The 21337-nt window shown below is 37.5% G+C and overlaps 1 pseudogene; it reads left to right on the forward strand.

Moving 5' to 3' along the window:
- Window positions 1-21337, forward strand: part of LOC131801370 (uncharacterized) — a 204773-nt pseudogene that overhangs the window by 114752 nt on the left and 68684 nt on the right.

The raw sequence follows: 21337 nt of genomic DNA on the forward strand, positions 1-21337 counted from the left end.
GTTTAGCATAAAAAAGCAGCCTTCGTTTTCGTTATCGTGAAATTTTCACAATTTACCGTGAAACTTTTTACAATTTTGAACGTTTGTCGTCCCATTTTTAAACTGGATTTTACTCTGGTAGAAATGTTAATGTGTGCAAAATTGTATGAATATCGGACACTTATTTCGTACTTTTGGTAATTTTAATACCCTTCAACATATATATTATGGTATATTAAGTTCATCACTACGTTCGTAACTCATTGAAATAATAATTTTAGACATAACAATGTATATATATTATTGATCCGCGAAAAATTCTAAGACGATTTAGCCCTGTGCGTCCGTCGGTATGTCTGTTTGTTGTAATCACGCTAGAGTAAAAACGAATAACGATAGAAAACTAAAATTATGCACAGATCAGTCTTCTGTCGTCAGGCAGGTCAAGTTTGAAGATGGGCTATATCGGTCCACGATATCGTATAGCCCCCATAGTAACATTTTTCGATGGAATTGTCTCAAAATCCATACTAGAAGTGCTTTCCAAGCATTTTACGCCCCGTATAGCCCACATACAATGGTACCCCTGCTATTTCAGATATTTGGCGATTTTAGGGACGTTACTCACCGGAGTTGTTTTATATTGCGTACCTAGAATTCGAAATGGATACTATAGCATATCACAAAAAATTGGTTATGCAAGCCCATGTCTTCGTATAGACTCCATATAATGGTATTTTGATAATTTTAGGGACATATTTAGAGTTCGTATGGGGAACTACAGTCTATGCAAGTCCAGGCCTTCGTACAAGCCAAATATAGCAATACCACCCTATATTCGGTATTTTGATGATTTTAGCTATATATTATTTACGGATTTTTGTCAAGCTTGATATTTTACTATACTATAAATTCTCATTATCCAAATTTACTACCAACAAGGATCCCAATACCAAATTTCAAAATTCCACCTTCATACGTTCCCATACCCTTAACCAAGCTATTCCAAATATAGAACGCATTTCTAAACCACCGCCAAATTTCAACAACAGACTCTATCAGAAAATCGAAATATAAAATTTCCAAATTTTATCTCTATTGCTTAAATCAATTGATTTTATTTGTAGCCTGGACAGAAAAATCAACCCTAATACCAATTTTCAGATTTCAAGCACTATCTCTTCACCCAATATCAAATTGTAACAAATATAGATTTACAGGGTTGCCCATATTCGACGGACCCATCTGGCAACGCCATAAATTTTGACAGAGATGTCACATCGCTTAATGACATACCGCGTTTGAAGCGTCAGTCCAAGCAGATTTTTAGCATGAACCAATACACGCCACGCGAGTGCTCTGAAATAGTAGAAATTTACATTCAACAGAAGAAGTCAATTGTGAAAACTCAACGTGCTTTTAAAACATTAGAAAATGTCAAAAGTGCGCCTTCTAAGAACACCATTAAGCGTTTATACGAAAAATTTTCTACTGGTAAGGCTCTTTCTAATCCGATGAGGCCATATAAAAGTCGACCAAAGCGATCGGCCGAGAATATCGCTGCCGTTCGAGCCAGTGTTGAGAGGTCCCCAAGAACATCCGAAAAACGCCGTTCTTAGCAGTTGGACATGGCTCGGTCCACTTTACAACGGATTATTTGCATTTGTTCCCGTACAAAATTCAATTGACGCAAAGAATGTTGCCTGCGGACAAACCTCGTCGATTGGAATGGGCCCAAAGGTCCGTCGAATATGGGCAACCCTTATTAAGTTCTTTTCGTGCACTTGGAGTTTGCATTTCCAAAACAAAATTCTAGTTTCATCCGTTCACCATAAACCAAACTGTTCCAAATTTTGTACCATTTGGTAAAGTTCACACACCTAGTGCCCTTTTCCAAAACCATCTTCATATATCAAACATTATATATTCGGCACTTTGTTCGTTTGTTGTAGAGGTACCACAAGGTGCCTTTATCAATTTTGTTTTGCCTAAGTTTGACATAAAAATTAGGACGTTAAAAATTTCTATCAAAACGGAAACTCTCTACGTTTTGTAGAACAAAAAATTTTAGAACCTTATGGGAACGAAGTATCAGTAAAAGACCAATATGATCTATCTTCGAATTTGATCTACGTTGGACAATAATTGTATGACTATCACATACCTTCTATCCTCCATGATCGGGTTGAACGAAAATCACAATTTAAAACATTTTTTTTTTCTGGCACATTTCTTCCGAACTAGCTCATACCCCGCGGCATTTCGAAAACATTGTAACGAAAAATCAACAAAAGACAGAATTGCAATCAGTTTTCGTTTCGTTTCATGCTGAGAATTAAAGAACAGAAAAAATGCTAAAATATAACCACGTTTGAAATGTGAAGACAAAATGCAAAAAAAAAAACACACACACAGACACAAAAACAATGTTGAAGAGAGAAAAACAACCCGTTGACGTCGAAAGACAATAACAAAGTTCATTCACATCCGATGCATGTCGAGGCTTATAATTTAAGTCAAATTCATTTATTTTGTGGTCTGTGGCAAAGGATTCTATGAGACTGGAATTGAATTTCACAACACATTCAACATCTCACTAAAATCAATTTACGACAATTGTTTAATTGAAATTATTGTTTTTTTATACTCACAACCATACTATGGAGGGTATATTAATTTGGTCATTCCGTTTGTAACTCCACGAAATACTCATGTCAGACTCAATAAAGTATATATATTCTTGATCAGCGTAAAATTCTAAGACGATTTAGCCATGTCCTTCTGTCTGTTTGTCCGTCTGCCTGTCTGTCTGTTGTAATCACGCTATCTTTCGAACAAATTGAGATAGAAGGCTAAAATTTTGCACACATGTATATTTTGCCAGTAGGCAAATTAAGTTCGTAAATGGGCCATGTAGGTCCAAGTTATCATATAGCCCCCATATAACGGTACCTCCCGATATTCGGTATTTTGATGATTTTAGCGACATTATTTACCGGAATTGTTTCAAATTTCGCATGTGAAGTTCGTAATAGATAGTGCAGCATAAAACAGAAAATGAGCCATGTAGGTCCACGTCTTCGTATAGCCGCCATTTCATACCCCTCGATATTCGGTATTTTGATGATTTTAGCGACATTATTTACCGGAATCGTTTCAAATTTGGTATTTAAAGTTCGAATAGATGTATTCGAATAGTGCAGCATAAAACAGAAAATTAGCTATGTATGTCTACGTCTTCGTATAGCCCCCATATAACAGTACCCACTATATTCGGTGTTTTTATGATTTTAGCTACATTATAAGCAGATTTTTCTTTAAGTTTCTCATTTAAATATTGTAATAAATTATGTCAAAAGTTGCCTATGCAGGTCCACGTCGTCGTATAGGCATTCGGTATTTTTAAGATTTTAAGAGAATTTTTAACGGATTTTATTTTTTATTTTTTTTGTTTTTTTTTTTTTTTTTTTTTTGGAAATTGCCAAATTTGTGCCCAATGGTGGAGGGTATTAAAAGCTCGGCCCGGCCGAACTTACAGCTTTTTTATTTGTTTTGTATTGACATGACTTGGGCAGTGATTAACTGAACTGATTGTCGGTAAAACAAATAAAAGCAATTTGGAAAGATGAAAGGAATACTGAAATAAAAACTGTTCTAAGAAAGAAACAGAGAAAGAAGGTCAGCAAAGAGTCTGTTAGTAAACTCTTTAAGCAAATTTTAGATATATAAATGATACATATGATCATTCAACAAATACAAATTAAATCACTAACTACTTCAAAGCTCACCAATACTTTGTCAGCTAACTAGAAATGTCCAGTGCTCCTCATGACAAAATAAAGGGTGAGATGAAAAAAACTGCAACCAACTCCAGACTGCTGTCATTTCTAAGCCACTCGTCCGACAGCTGTTAAAATTATTCCAGTGACAGCTCAATATATTTTTTACAAGCGTACGAAAACATTTTGGTGAGAATTTTCCAGAAAACACTTATTCGTGATGGAATTCAACCGTTATAGCGGGATTTCTGTATGTTCGGCCGGAAAACCACAAGTGTCTCGTACCACCGCTCGTTACTGTAATGTTGGTAACATATCCCCACGTCAAGAAAGTGGACAGAAAAAATGGTTCGAAAAGTAAAGAAGCGACTTGATCGAAACCCGTGTCGCAGTGGCCGAAAAATGGCTCGTGAGCTGAAAATATCGCAATATTCCATTCGCGCAAATAATGAAAAATGAGCTCGGGGTAAAGCCATTGAAATTTTAAAAAGTGCAAGAACTTACACCGCTACAGAAAGAAAATAGACTCAAAAGAGCTAAAGAGTTGTTTCGCTTCGCCGGAAGTGGTGAGCTGTCATATTGGGTTTTCTCCGATGAGAAAACATTCGTTGTCCAGCAGTTTGTAAACAAACAAAATGATAGTGTTTACTTACACCTTCGGTTGGGCACCAGAACTCAAGCGCCGGTCATGGTAATGGTGTGGGCCGCCATAACAGTCGATGGTCGCTCTGTGCTCGTATTAATCGACCGTGGCATCAGAATAAATGCCGAATATTATCGTGAAAATATTTTGGAGGGTGTATTAGAGCCTTGGCCGCAGACCTTGGACATTCCAACAGAACTCAGCACCATCGTACTCAGCACGCACCACCCAAGAATGATTACAAAAGAAGTTCCTCGCTTCGTTTCCAGCGCACAATGGCCACCAAAATCTCCGGATACCAATCCGCTGGACTTTTGTGTCTGGAGTATTTTGGAAAGCAAGGTTGGCACTAAAAAATACCAAGTCCTCAAGCAAGTGCTTCGCCAGGTATGAGCCAAAATACCGCAGATCAACATTTGCGCAACGTGTGACGGTTTCATTGGCCGTTTGATGGCCCTAATTCGTGTCAAAGCTGATCAATTCGAACAAATTTTAACTGACTCTAAAATTGTATGTTTCCGAACTTTTTTTGCTTTCAATAAAATTAAAAAAAAAAAAAATAAAATTAAAAAAAAAAAAACAGTAAAGGACGTCATAAAGTCGGGCGGGGACGATTTTATGATAACCTACACCACTTTGCTAATTTAGTTGAGCTCCATATAACAATTAAAAGTTTTTATGGGAGAATTCAATCATACACCCTATGATTATAACTATAATATAAAATCGAAAGGACTAAATATGCCGAAGCATTAGTATCTTTTAAATTCGGGCTTGTATTGCCCATTTGGTGCACAATTAATTTGAAATCGGATAAAGATATATATGGGAGCTAAATCCAAATAGGAACCGATGCCGATAAAATTTGGTAAATATATTTCTGAGCTGTATTTTATATATTTCCCTGAATATCGTTCTTACGGAGTGCATATTACGGCTGTGGGTAACAAATACAACAAATCGGATGAACAATATATATGGGAGCTATAGCTATATCTGAGCCGATCTTCACCAAATTTGGCATACTATCTTCTTAACTTAATTCGGTTGTATGTGCCAAATTGCATCTCATTTGGGAAAATATTAGACGTTTGGTGCACAATCAAAAGTAAATCGGACGAAGATATATATGGGAGCTTTACCTAAATTTTTACCGATTATCTCCAATTTCAATAGGGTTCGTCCTTGAGCCAAACAAATGTTGTTTGGAAATTTCATCTCAATCGGATAATAACTGCGACCTGCGGACAGACAGACGGACTGACATGCATAAATCAACTCAGAAAGTGATTCTATGCAGATCATCAAAAGGAACTATGGGTCTATCTCGTTTCCTTCTGCCTGTTACAAACAAATGCACAAAGACATAATACCCTGACCACCTTGTGGTGTAGGGTATAAAAAAATGTAAAAATAATGGCTTTTGACTTTGTTTCAGTTTTTTTATCTCACCATATAGTTCGCTTGTCCAGAGAACTTCGATTTCGAGAAAAGTTGCCGTTTGAAATGTGAGCTTTTACCCTAAAATAACTTTTTGTTGATTTATCATAAACTGAAGAAATTGAGATGTAACACTGGGAGTTTTAGAGATATCAGTATGAAATTAGAGGTAAAATAGAGTAGAAATCGAAGATAAATTTTTGTTGTCGGCTATGCCATGTCTATTTGTCTGGGTTGCAACCATTGCGAATCGAAATCTAAGGTGGCAATAAAAAAATTATATATGTATCATATAAAATACGGATATCGCTATCAGATAGAGATACTAGCCATAAAATATAATTTACAAACCTGCTATGGATATTTGTACGCATATCCATAACTATCTCATGATCCAAAGTTAGTACCGTTTAGTACTTTTCGTACAGTTTCGTCAGAGACACCATCAGAGACCTCAATCTCGAATTTCGCGATTTCAGCTCTATCCCTTCACCCAATGCCATATTAAGTACCACTTAGTACTTTTAAATCAATTATAGCACACATTTCCAAAACCACTTCCATATCTTATGCACAGGCACAACATAGACATCTATATCAAATGTCAGTTTACCCAATACCAAATTTAGTACCAACGGAGATCTCAACATCAATTTTGAGGATAGCAGCCCAATATTTTTTTAATACCAAATTTCGTATCATTTAGTTATTTTTTACAATTATCTCAATTCCAAATGACAACCTTATCTCAATTCCAAATGACAACAGAGACTTCAATATCAGATTTGAGGATGAAAAATAGAACGCATTTCTAAACCACCGCCAGAATTCAAATACACATACCATTAGTAAAGTAAATATCAAATTGCAGAATTTTAACCTTCGCCGAACACCAAATGTAATACTATTTAGTAATTTTCGTACAATCATAGTACACGTTTCCGAAACCTTCTCCATATCTCCAGGCTATACATGAACAACGATCCTAATACAAAATTTCAAGCACTGTCTATTAACCCAGTACCAAATTTTACCAAATATAGAACTTTTCGAACACTTTTGTTACACATTTCCAAAACCACCTTCAAATATCAAACTTACTTCCACACCTTGATTCTCCTACCAAATTTTAAATAATATTACCAAATTGTACCATTTTTGAACTTTTCGTATTTCTAAAGTTCGCATTTCCAAAAACCATTTAGTACATCTATCCTGCACTCTATCAGTGACTCTCATGTTGCACTCTATCAGTGACTCCGATGTTCAGAATTCTAGCTCATTCCATTTGTCCAATAAAAAGTATTAAATTTTTAGTACATTTTAGTATTTTTCGTACCCTTTTGGGACAACTTTCCAAAAACCCATCCTTATCATTGCCCTCGTGCAAAAGTGCAAGAATCTAGCTTCAGTATTTTCATTTCTTAAACCTATGTAGAATATAGATGATCTACAGATGAGGATCTCAATGGAATTTTCTTTATTATACCCTCCACCATACACAGTATGGAGGGTATATTAAGTTCTTCATTCCGTTCGAAATAGTAATTTTAGACCTAACAAAGTATAAGATTTAGCCCTGTACATCCATCTGTTGTAATCACACTGGAGTCAAAACGAATTATGATAGGAAGCTTAAATTTTTGCATAGATCAGCCTTAAATCGGCAGGTATATCAAGTTAGAAGATTTACAATATCGGTCCACGATATCGTATAGCCCCAATAGAACGGTACCCCCGATATCCGGTATTTTGATGATTTTAGCCACATTTTTCAATGGGATTGTCCGGAAGAGTACTGTTTATATAGGTCCACGATATCGTATAGGCTCCACGGTACGGGGTGCATACCGATATTAGCCAATTTTTGCAATGTAATTTTCTGCATATTACAAAGGGAGTTCCTTATGAGTACTTTACCGCTGGAAGAGAAATGCCTATACAAGTCTACCATATCGTATATCTCCATACAACAGTTCCACCACGATATTAGGTATTTTGATAATATTAGCGACGTTTTTGACGGGAATTGTTTCAAATTTCATATTTACAGTTCGTAATGGGTGCTACAGCCTATGACAAAAAAAATTGCTTATGCAGAACCACGTCTTCGTATAGCCCCCTTATTCTGTTTTCCTTTGAGCGGTATTTTTCGACGGAGCTTTTTGGGAATTTTTTTACGTTCCTTGATTTTTTTTATGGGGGATTATTTATTATTTATGGGGGATTAAAAATAGCAATTTTGCAATTTTACCAAACTTACTTTGGCAATTTTTAGTTTAAACCAAAAAATCTAATTAATTTTGTGTTTTTCTTTTCATTTTTTCCAGATTACGCTTTCCAGCAAACGCCAACCCTCCACTGATAATTTGGGAAATGTAAGAGAACAGCAAAAACAACAACCACAATAAAATCCTTTATCATATCAAACCTAATTTAAGTTAAACTTAACTCAAAACATATCAAAACTTGTGCCATCAACTTTAGAATTTTAAGTACGAAAAAACACGAGGTTTTAGAAAAAAAAAAACCAGCAGATACAAAGCAGAGGAATACCAATTACAACAGCTATAGCAAAACTAAAAAAAGAACAAGAGAACAACTCAAACTCATACATATTTAGAAAAAAAAAAATAAATAAAAAAATAAAAGCAAAACAAATTTTAGACATGGTCTTTAATGTCAAAGCGGAAATAATGAAAATGCCAGAGGGAAAGGTACAAAGGCCATTGCAACAACAAATCCATTGAGGTTCGGGTGAAGTTACTGTAGTGTTCGCGCGGTGTCTCTATGTTGCTGAGGGAGAGACGAGCTTCGAGCTATTGAGAAAAAGAATACTACAAAGCAAACTGTAATTACAATTTGAAAAGGCAACAGCTACAACAAATTAACATGTTTATGGCAAAGGCAGCAGCAACGACGGCATCATCGTCCTCATAAAAGGATACAACGTGCCACTAACACTCCACAACAGTTGGAACTCAACATCAACATCAATAGCTAGTTACGGCTTTGTCGAAGTTGCACTGTAAGCCCCGATACAAAGGAAGGAAATAAAAGCAAGGAAGAAAAAAAAAGCATAGTAAATAGGGCAGAGAATAGTGAAGGAAAGAAGTTCTCCAAGGCAGTTTCCTCAACATTGCCTTTGAAAGACAAACAATTTATTGGTAATTGCAGCTGGATTGAACAATAAAGCCAGGCCATTACCTTGGCAGCAAAATAACAACAACAACAACAATTTCCTCGACATGCAACAGCTTTTCTTTATTCGGGCAGAAAAACAACAGACACCAGAAACCATAGGCGGTGCATAAACAACAGCAACAAACCAGCAGGCTACGGCCACCTGGCATTGGCACAGTCGGGTCATAATGCAATTTTCTTGCAACCGGAAATAGTTGACGGAAACAACAGCTACAACAACAACACTGAACATTGACAACGTTTAAAACGACAGTATTGTGGCTATAGCCACCAATCCAAGTGGGCCATCCACAGAGATTTGGACATTGGCCAGCCAGTCAGTCAGTTGGCCATCCAACATCATCGCCATCAACATTGGCCCGGGCATCCTCTTTCAGGGCTGTTCAGTTTGAGGTTGTGTCAAGGTTAGTCGGCATTGTAACATGTTCACGATTTCGGCGACACATGCCGATAATGGTGATGATTTCCAGCGGAAATGCATTGAATTGATGATCAAATCATATCACATCCTGATACCCCGTTTCTCTACCAACTGCAGCTGCACTTCAAATTCTGTCTAACTTTCAACGTAACACACTAACACATATACAACAAAAACTAGGCAATATTTCGACTGCAGTCCTCCGGCAAATTCAGGAACGGAAATTGAATTTAAACACAACGGCTAAACAATTGACAAGACCAAGGATCGGGCCACAATTGCCACAACCGCGGAAACCGGAAATAGTTTATCACAACGATATTTTATTAGCAGCAAGGAAGTTGGAGATAAAAATTACACTCGGAATTTGCTGTTATATTACAAAACACAGATTTTCCGGCAAGCCAAAGGAATTTCCTGTCATTTCTTCTCTCGACCAGCATCTTTTCAGCTGCATTGTGAAATCGTAAAATTTCCTCCCAAAACCTTTCTTCCATTGCTACTTTTCTCTCTACGCCCCTCTCTCTCTCTCCCGCGAAGAAACCAATTCTTTTCACTAAGAATTTTGGTTTGTCCAGGCCACCTTAATGACAGCTGCCAAAAGACGTACTAGCAGCAATAGTGCGACATTTGTTGCCGACAATAGCAGTCATCATTATTCATCATTGGATCAACAGCCACAACCACAACAGCTGCTGCAGCATCACGAACGGCAGTCATCTGCAACAGGAACTGGAACAGGAATAACAACGACAACACAGTCTCATCATAATCGCGAATACTACAGTAACCACCACCCCAGTCATCATCAGCATCCTCACCGAGAACAGCAACATGAACATCAGCATCTATTGCAACAGGAGCCACAAACAGCGGGATCATCAGTTACGACTCTACTATCATCTGTTGGCCACAATTACCATCATCAACAGCGTTACTCTGGTAGCGGCTCAACCTCCTCCACCACCAACTACGGCACAGCCAACCAGCATCAACACCAACACCACCACCACCAGCATCATCAACACAACCACTACCACAACAGCAGCAACAGCAACAACAACACCAGTAGTTCATCGGCGACGTCAAACTCGACAGCGGCCTCAATTATGCGCGGCGAATGTTCGGTGAAATTGCCTTTAGATATTTTGTAAGTAAATTTTATAAAATCTACCACAACCGAAGATCTTAATTTTTTTATATATGAACAATTATGCCCTACACTGTAAGGTCTTAATGGACAAAAAATTCTATAAAATTGTGTGACTAAGAAAGGTTCCAATATTCTGTCCTAGAAGTTTTGCTTCAGATAATTTACGAAAATTGTTGCGAGTATAAGCAGAGAGAGAGGAAGTGTACCCTTCAGGAAGTAAATACTAAAGGTCATCTCCATCCTTCGAGAAGCTACCACAAAATACATTTCAATGCCAACGACTGTTAAAGATCTGCAACCAATAAAAAATCTTACGAAACTCATATAAATATAAAACTACTTAAATTGTGTTAGTAATTAATATTCTCTGAAATGCGTGAACCGATTTTGATTCTGCAAATTTCCGTTGAAAGGTGACATCCATACCAAGGTCTTCATTATAAACGGTATTGTGTCTGAATTGGTTCATGAGTTAATGCCATTTCGTGCACACTGCCTTCATTTCGAATGAATTTTGAAAATATTTCAAAGAGTGACAGACTGAGCAAAATCCCAAGCGAAACGTGTCAGTGTTGGTGTGTAGTAGTAGGATAAGGCTAGGTTTTTATTCCCTCCACCTTGGAAAGGAGGGTATATTAACTTTGTCATTCCGTTTGTAACATCCTTAAATATTCGTCGTAGACCCCATAAAGTATATATGTATATTCATAATCAGCATAAAATTCTAAGCATAAAATTCTAAGTCGATTTAACGATGTCCGTCTGCCTGTATTTTGAAATCACGATACAGCCCACATTATTTGACGTAGAGCGCCAAAATTTAGCAGAGCAATTTGTATTGTGTCTGGCAAAACATTGTGTGTATAAGTCCACGTTTTGGTATAGCCCCCATATAAAGGTACCTCCCGATATTCGGTAATTTCATGATTTTTGCCACATTTTTTCACGTATTTGTCTGAAAATTGGTATATGTAGGTCATAATGGGTTCTAGCTCCGTTGGCGAAACATTGCATGTATGGGTCCACGATTTGGCATAGCCCCCATATAATGCTTCCTCCCGATATTCGGCATTTTAATGGTTTTTGTCACGTTTCTTCTAATGTTTCCTTTATTCTAAGGTGGAGGGTACTAAAAGTTTGGCCCGGCCGAACTTAATGTTTTTTAACTTGTTTTTTTTTTTTTTTTTTTTTGGAACTATAGAGCGCATTAAAATTACTAAAGATACTAACAATTGAACCCATAGTATTAGGCAAACGAATAGAGTAAGAATTCTGAAATGTTGGAATAAGGGTGGCTGATTGGTGGGTTATTTTGGAAATGTATACTAAAATCAGTAAAGAAATATCGGAATCGGATTGGGCTGACTTATGATACCCTACGCTCCTTTGCGTATACAGGATGAGATAATATACTGCAACAAAGTCAAACGCTATAATTTTTACATTTCTTTTAAATGGTCAGGCTTAATCCCTTTATTGTTGTTTTTATAAAAACAACGTTTGATTAGTGGAGAACGATGGTAATGTTTACCAGGGGGTAAGGCAGGGAATACCTAGGTTTCGGAAAGAGCCATCAATCCTCATCAATTCCCTTGTTTTTTGTCTGGGATATTCTCCCCAGAAGTTATTTTAAAAATAACTTCTATGACAAAAAACATATTTTACCCAAGTGACGAGATCGTAAGCTAAATAGAAGAGGAACCAAAAAATTAAATAAAACTAAAATTCTTTTGGAAAATCTTCTAAATCTTATAACCGCACTTATAAACATCTACAACCTTCTCCACTTGTTATGCTTTCGTTCTACCTCAACGAAGTAGCATAACCATGCAAGTTGGGCTTGCCTGTTACAACAAAAAACCCCTTCGTCGACCTTGCATGTCTATTAATAGAACAGTATTGGCTTGTTTGTTCGGTATACCGTAGTATTTTGTTGTTGCAAAATGGTTCTATTTTTTAATTTTTGTGGAATGAAATCAAAAAATGTCGGAAATAGCATCAAATTTTAGAATAAGTTTAGATTTGTTCGAAATGGTCACCTTTGGCACCAATTATGGCCTTCAAACGGCCAATGAAACCGTCACACGCTGCCTGAATGTTGCACTGCGATATTTTGGCTCTTTCCCGGCGAAGCACTTCTTTAGTGCCAACCTTGCTTTCCAAAATACTCCAGACACAATAGTCCAACGATTAGTATCCGGAAATTTTGGGGGACTTTGTGCGCTGGAAATGGAGCGACGAACCTCATTTGTAACCATTCTTGGGTGGCGCATGCTGAATGTGATGGTGCTGACTCCTGTTGCAATGTCCAAGGTCTACGGACAAAATGTTTGGGTGCCCAAGGCTTTAATACACCCTACAGAATATTTTCGCGAGAATATTCGGCATTAATTCCGATGCCACGATCGATTAATACGAACGGAGATCGACCATCGGTTGTTATGGCGGCCCACACCATCACCATGGCCGGCGCTTGAGTTCTGGTGGCCAACCGAATATGCACATTTTTGGCTGACCTCTTTGACACGTAAAGACGATAATTTTGTTTGTTTACAAACTGACAAGCGAAGCAACTCTTCAGCTCTTCTGAGTCTATTTTCTTTCTGTTGCCGAATGGAATGTTGCGATATGTTTAGCTCACGAGCCATTTTCCGGTCACTGCAACGCGGGTTTCGATCAAGTCGCTTCTTTACTTTTCGAACCATATCTGTTGCTATGTTGCTGTTTTCTTCCGTCCACTTCCTTGACGTCGGGCTACGCTACCAGTATTACGGTAACGAGCGGTGGTACGAGACACAAAATATTTATTGACATTTAAATGCTGGAATGCTCTAACGATAGCCATTTGTGGTTTTCCAACCACGTATAAAGAAATCACACTATCACGCTTGAATTCCATCACGAATATTTATTTTTCTGGAAAATTGTCACCAAAATGCTTTTGTATGCTTGTAAACAAAATAATGAGCTGTCACTGAAATAATTTTAACAGCTGTCGGACGAGTGGCTTAGAAGTGAGAGTAGTCTGATGCTCGTTAAATTTTTTTCATCTCACCCTGTATAGCGGAGCTACATATAACAAATAAACGCTTTTATGGGGAATTTATGAGAATAAAATAATCCCAGCTATGATTTTAGTTACAATTAAAGGTCTAACTAATATATGGCAGGAAAATCTCAATAAAATTTGGCAAAGGTGCTGTATTAGGTATATTTCCCCGAATATCGTTGTTACGGAGAGTATATTACGGCTGGGAAAGAAAAAAGTAACAAATCGGATGAGATATAGCAAGATCTGAATTGATATCGATCAAATTTGGCATACTTGTTTTCTGGCTCTATTTGGTCGTATGTGCATTTGGTGCACAAAAAAGCAAATTCCAGTGAATAGTGTGACACAAATCATAAAAGTGTGACACAAATATCTGGAGGAGGTGATTATACCAAAATTTCGACCTACATTGACAGTTCTATGAAAATATGTTTTTTTATATAATTGGAACGCCTGCTGCCAATTTACATCAATTTCGGATTAAAGTTGTGACTAAACCATCCAAAAAAAAGCCCTAATTCTGTCTGTACAGTTATATGGATGCTATACCATAACGTGGACCTATATAGCCTATTTTCAATACCAAAAGTTCTGCAGACCTTACAGCCATCTGAGTAAAATTAAAGTTAAAGTGTTTTCCATAGATGGACAGACGGACACTGCTAAATCGACATGTAATTTTATGCTGATCTGGGCTTAAAATTTATATTTCGAGGTATTGCAAACGAAATGACAAACTTAACATACGTATAGAGGGTATGTTAAGTTTGTCAATCCGTTTGCAATACCTCGAAATATAAATCTTGAGCCCGTAGATATTATGAAAAAGCTACAAATAATAATTTTAATCGACTCGAATTAAGTCCTTAAATGCCGAAATATTTAATTCAGGTAATTAAATAGTTAATTTTAATGGCAGTTGTAAATGTGAGTGGCTTATATCAAAACCTTTTATTAAAACCATTTCACGTGCCGTTATGTTAATTTTTGGACATTTATTAGCACTTATGTCCGACATTTACAAATTCAGCAAAAAACAAAACGACAGCTGTAGGCAATTCCAAAACCCACATTCCAAGAATCCAAACGTTATTGTAGCGCTCATGTTTCCCTCCATTCGATTTTTGCTTTGCATTCTCTCCTCCAGAGCGTTTAGTACAATTTACCTTCGATGGCATTTCAATTTCATCTAGGCGGTGTTTTTAAATAACAAATGAAAATAAACTTAATTACCGCAACACATGCCAAACAACAAACGCGCGCAGGATTCGCTTCACTCTATCATTGGTATGTCAAAGCACTGTGTGGGTGTGCGTGTGCGTGCGTTCGAGTGTAAGCGTGTACTTGTTATGCACAACAGTGCGGGACAGTTATGTTAAACAAACCATTACACAATGTGATGAGATGTAGCGTTTCGATATAAATTCGATTAAGGTGGGAATGTAGGCAGATAGGTACATAAGTTCTAGTTACGGAGCATGTGGGTGGTGCATGTTGCAAGTCGAGTGGAAAGGCAAATATTTTAAATGGCAACTATGGACTGATGCAAAAGTAGTTGGCGTTATAATATGCCTGCAGACATGCTTAGGTGGGTAGCTTATTTTTGTTTCCCGTATGTGACCCTTCTCAGCAGGGGAGTGCTGCGCATAGATTTTTAATACCCTCAGCCATATGCGCTACAGAGAATACATATCATTTAATACGGCCAAAAAGTGTTTCATCGAAATAACGCTTTCAGACCCTAGGTCTCCCTGACCAAATCTGTCTCAGGAAATTTGGAGGCAATCTAGCGATGTCCGTCCGTTTGGCTGGTGCTAACTCTGAAATGGAGTATCCGATTTGATCAAAACTTGGTACATCGTAATACTATTATCAAACTTAGGTCGAGTTCGGATATGGGCAATATCGGTCCACTTCTTCTGGCACCTCCCTCAAAAAAGTTCGAAATTTTCAAAGTAAATATTTTACTGCACAGAGAAAGAAATGATAACCCGATTTTGCTCCAACTTTGCTAATCCTAATATTTTCATAAGTTCTAGTGGTCCGATTATTCCCGAACTCGTTCTATGTTTGATAATATCACGATGTACCAAATTTGGACCAAATCATACACTCCCTTCGATAGTTATCGTGCGCACCAGCCAGAAAAACGGACGGACACGTAAAGATCAACTCCAAACGTCCTGAAACGGATCTGATCCAGATAGATCTAGAATCCAAGACCTCTGAGGGTATTACAAGTAAAAAAAAAACTGTAAGTTCGGCCCGGCCAAACTTTGAATACCCTCCACAATTTGGAACGAATTTGCAAATTCTCAAAAACAATAAATTCCTCTTAAAAATTCTGTCAAAATCTTAAAAATATCGAATGTGGCTGTTATATTAGAGTTTATACGACGACATGGACCTGCATAGGTAACTTTTGTAAATGCGAAACTTAACAAAATCGGTGAATAATGTAGCTAAAATCATCAAAATACCGAATATCGGGAGTTACCGTTATATGGGGGCTATACGAAGAAGTGGACCTGCACAGACAATTTTTTTGTCGTAGGCTGTAGTATTCATTACGAACTCCAATTACCAAATTTGAAACAATTCCGGTTAATAATGTCGCTAAAATCAACAGAATACCGAATCTCGGGAGGTACCGTTATATGGGGGTTATACGAAGATGTGGACCTGCACATACAATTTTCTGTCTTAGGCTGTAGCATCCATTTCGAACTTCATGTACCAAATTCAAATACGGAATATCGGGAGGTACATTTATATGGGGGCTATACGAAGACGTGGACCTGCACATACAATTATCTGTCTTAGGCTGTAGTATCCATTACGAACTCCAATTACCAAATTTGAATCAATTCCGGTTAATAATGTCGCTAAAATCAACAGAATACCGAATATCGGGAGGTACCGTTATATGGGGGTTATACGAAGACGTAGACCGGCACAGACAATTTTCTATCCTAGACTGTAATATCCATTTCGAACTTCAAATACCAAATTTGAAACAATTTCGATGAATATTGCTGTTGAAATCATCAAAATATTGAATATAGGGAGGTACCGTTATATGGGGGCTATACCAAAAAGTGGGCCTACATGGCCCATTTCCAATACCAAAAGTCCTGCAGAAAAAATATACATTTGAGTAAAGTTTTATCAATCTACTTCGACCCGTTACACAGACGGACAGACGGACGGACATCGATAATTCGACATAGAATTTATCCTGATCAAGAATAAATATACTTTGTGGGATATAAAATGTATATTTCGAGGTTTTACAAACGGAATGACAAACTTTATATAACCTCCATACTGTGGTGGAGGGTATAAAAATGACAAGATTTGTCATTGAGTGAGACATTGCAGATCATGGTTTCGGAGTCACCAATTCTCGTACCTTTCCAGATTTTTGAAATCTGATATGACGTTACTCTTAGCAGAGGAAGCTTGGTATTTAGGATAATTGTTCTTTGAGCTCCCGAAGTATACTATATGGTACAACATTGAGCGATTAGCAAAGACTTCAACTATGAAATGTTAGAGGCTGGAAAAGGACTTAGAGATGGAATACTTTTATCAAATGATCTGCAGTATTTTGGTCCACTCCCGGCGAAGCGCTTGCTTGAGGTAATCGACACTTTTGTATTTTTTAGTGCCAACTTTGCTTTCCAAAATACTCCAGTTACAATAGTCCAACGGTTTGGTATCCGGAGATTTTGGTGCCCTGGAAAATGGTGCGCTGGGAATTAAGCAAGGAACTCATTTTGTAACCATTCTTGGGTGGCGCATGCTGAGTGCAATGGTGCTGAGTCCTGTTGGAATGTCCAAGGTCTGCGGCCAAAATGTTTGCATGCCCAAGGCTTTAATACACCCTCCAGAATATTTTCACGATAATATTATGTCACGGTCGATTAATACGAGCGGAGATCGACCATCGGCTGTTATGGCGGCCCACATCATCACCATGGTCGACGCTTGAGTTCTGGTGGCCAACTCAAGTCGCACATTTTCAGATGACCTCTTTGGAAAGTAAACAGACGGATGGACAACGAATATTTTCTCATTGGAGAAAACCAAATTCGGCAGTTCACCACCTTCGGCGAAGCAACTCTTTAGCTTTTTTTGAGTCGATTTACTTTCTGTTGTGGTGCACTTTTTGGATTTTCAAAGGCTTAACCCGAGCTCATATTTTAATATTTGCCGAATGGATATATATGTTTTGCTCACGAGCCATTTTTTTCGGTCACTGCGACGCGGGTTTCGATCAAGTCGCTCCTTTACTTTTCGAACCATTTCTGCTAATTTGCTGTTTTCTTCCGTCCACTTCCTTGACGTCGGGCTACGCAACCAGTATCACGGTAACGAGCGATGGTACGAGACACAAAAATTTATTCACATTTAAATACTGAAGTGCTCTAACGGTAGCCACGTGTATTTTTCCAGCCAAATGTAAAGAAATCACACTATAACGCTTGAATTCCACCACGAATAACTTTTTTTTCTGGAAAATTCTCACCAAAATGCTTTTGTACGCTTGTAAACAATATAATGAGATGTCACTGAAATAATTTTAACAGCTGTCGGACGAGTGGCTTAGGTATGACAGCAGACTGAAATTGGTTGCAGATTTTTCATCTCACCCTGTACGTGAACGATCGTTTTCGCCCCTCTTTTTAATCTAGCCTAACCTATTCTTATACGAATATCAAGTAAATACTTCAAACTTGATCTGGCACAGAAATTTACAACTGAAATCTTTTCAAACAAATACAGACTCATATTAATGCCCCAATTGCTTTGAGTGCTGAATGACGACCGCTTGCACTCATTCCCTTTTTCAATATTTGATCCAAAACTATAATTTTCCATTGGCAGTAAATTCAATAACTTCAACACTCTCCCCTCAATTTCATTTGCATAACTCCTGTGTCGATTGCCCCCATTTTAAATGTGGTGCACGTGTGCAGCATAATTTCATGGCACAAATAATTTTTCTGCTACACTTGAATGGCTGGCTTTGTGTTTATCGTTAAATAGAAAATAGTTTGCGCTGTGCTGCCACAATTGTTCCCAACCCCAACTCATATTCCTTGACATTGATAGCCACACCCCAGGATTGAAAGTTGCAGCATTCTTTTATGGGGCTTAAGCCCGAAAAAACTAGGTCAAGCATATTGTCCACGACCATTTCTTACAGTTTTTTTTTTTTTTTTTTTGAGTTTTGGTTATGACGTGCAACCCTCTTGTAAAATGGTGACTGCATTCACACCATAATTTGACGACGATGACGACCCCTTGTAGTGCGATAATTCAGCTCTATTCACACACAATGTTATTAAGTGCTTCAATGAAAGCGTTTTTTATTCATTTCTCTGCAGCGGCAGCGGTGGCGCCCAATATAAGTGGCAATAACAAACTGTGTTATTATAACCGTGGTTGTTGTCGTCGTTGTCGTTTTTTTTTTTTCGAACTTATTATGAAATATATACTTGCTGCAAAATTACCCTTACAAACACGCACACACACACACACACACACTACGCCTGCAGATACTTGCCCTTTTCGTTGGTAGTTTCAGGAAGAAATATGAACCCAAAGATTGGCACACATCTAGGTGTGTATGTCTTTACATGTGCAACAAATATTTAGTGTCTTGTTCTACTCTTGTTACCATTTCCTTTGCGTTTTTTTGCGTTCTCCACTTAAAATTGTAAACGTTTTACAATAATTACTTTTAAAACGCCTCAACATTTATGCCTAACGAAATGGAAATTGTCGTATTTATGGAGGCATTAAAGCCAAAATAAAGGAGAAAACAATGTGGTACACTTGGAAGAACATTTTTAGGGGAAATGTATAAAAAGAAATATGTCAATAATTCATTCCGAGAATCCATTGAAAACGAAAATGAATTACTTCGAGGAATAATACGCAGGAGTTTGCGTAGGATACCCATTCACAGTAATTGACAAAAAGTGTAGGTTGGAAAAAGATCGGTCTTGTTAAAACCCATATACGTTGAATATTTTCGGGAAATGTTCTATTTTTATACCCTCCACCTTGGAAAGGAGGGAATATTAACTTTGTCATTCCGTTTGTAACATCCTTAAATATTCGTCGTAGACCCCATATATAGTATATATATTCATAATCAGCATAAAATTCTAAGTCGATTTAACGATGTCCGTCGGTCTGTCTATCTGTCTGTCCGTCTGTCTGTTGAAATCACGATACAGCCCACATTATTTGACGTAGAGCGCCAAAATTTAGCAGAGCAATTGGTATTGTGTCTAGGATGGTTGGTATTGAAAATGAGATATGTCGGTCCACGTTCTGGTATAGTCCCCATATAACGGTACCTGCCGATATTCGGTATTTTGATTATTTATGCCACATTTTTTCACGGATTTGTCTGAAAATTGGTATTTGTTGGTCATAACGGGTCTCTGTACGTGTGGCGAAACATTGCATGTATAGGTCCACGTTTTGGTATAGCCCCCATATAATGGTACCTCCTGATATTCGATATTTTGATTATTTTTGCCACATTTTTTTTAACGGATTTGGCTAAAAATTGGAATTTGTTGGTCATAATGGGTTCCAGCTCCGGTGGCGAAACATTGGATGTATGGGTCCATGATTTGGTATAGCCCCCATATAACAGTACCTTCCGATATTCGGTATTTTAATGGTTTATGCCACATTTGTTTACTGATTTGTCTAAAAATCGGTATTTGTAAGTCATAATGGGTCCTAGTTTGTGTGGTGAAACATTGTATGTATAGGTCCACGACTTGGTATAGTCCCCATATAACGGTACCTCCCAATATTCCGTATTTTGATGATTTTTGACACATTTTTTCACGAATTTCACTGAAAATTTGGTAGTTGTAAATCATAATGGGTCCCAGTTCGTGTTGCGAGTCATTGTAATTATAGGTCCATGTTTTGGTATAGCCCTCATATAACTGTACCTCCCGATATTCGGTAATTTGATGATTTTTGCCACATTTTTTTTACGTATTTGTGTGAAAATTGGTATTTGTAGGTCATAATGGGTTCTAGCTCCGTTGGCGGAATTATGCATGTGTAGGTCCACGATTTGGTAGAGCCCCCATATAACGGTACCTCCCGATATTCGGCATATTAATGGTTTTTTGCCACATTTCTTCTAATGTTTCCTTTACCCTAAGGTGGAGGGTATTAAAAGTTTGGCCCGGCCGAACTTAATGTTTTTTTTTTTTTACTTGTTAATTTAATATAAATTTGGCGAATCAGGGAAAACGTGAACGAGTGGATGGCTTACCGTTTCTGGTTCGTATCTTTCAATATTTCTACCAACCATGTTCTCACTGTAAATATGGTATTTGTCGTGAATATGAAATTCGTCGGATCACTTTGTAAAAACGCAGTTAATTCAATATTTAAGGAGTTATGGCCATTTCAAAATTCTCAATAATTCATGTTTAAAAAGTGATCACAAATAATAGCTTAAAACGCTGTAAACTCAAAATTTAAGGAGTTATGGTCCTTTTAAAATTGTCAATGATTCATGCCTATAAAAGTTCCTTCCAAAAAGGTAGCCATATGGCTGAGGGTATGAAAAACATCCATATCTATTGTAAAGTTAAGAATGTATTCCATATAGCCC

Source organism: Musca domestica, unplaced genomic scaffold (genome assembly GCF_030504385.1).
Source record: "Musca domestica strain aabys unplaced genomic scaffold, Musca_domestica.polishedcontigs.V.1.1 16, whole genome shotgun sequence".
Classification (NCBI taxonomy): Eukaryota; Metazoa; Arthropoda; class Insecta; order Diptera; family Muscidae; genus Musca; species Musca domestica.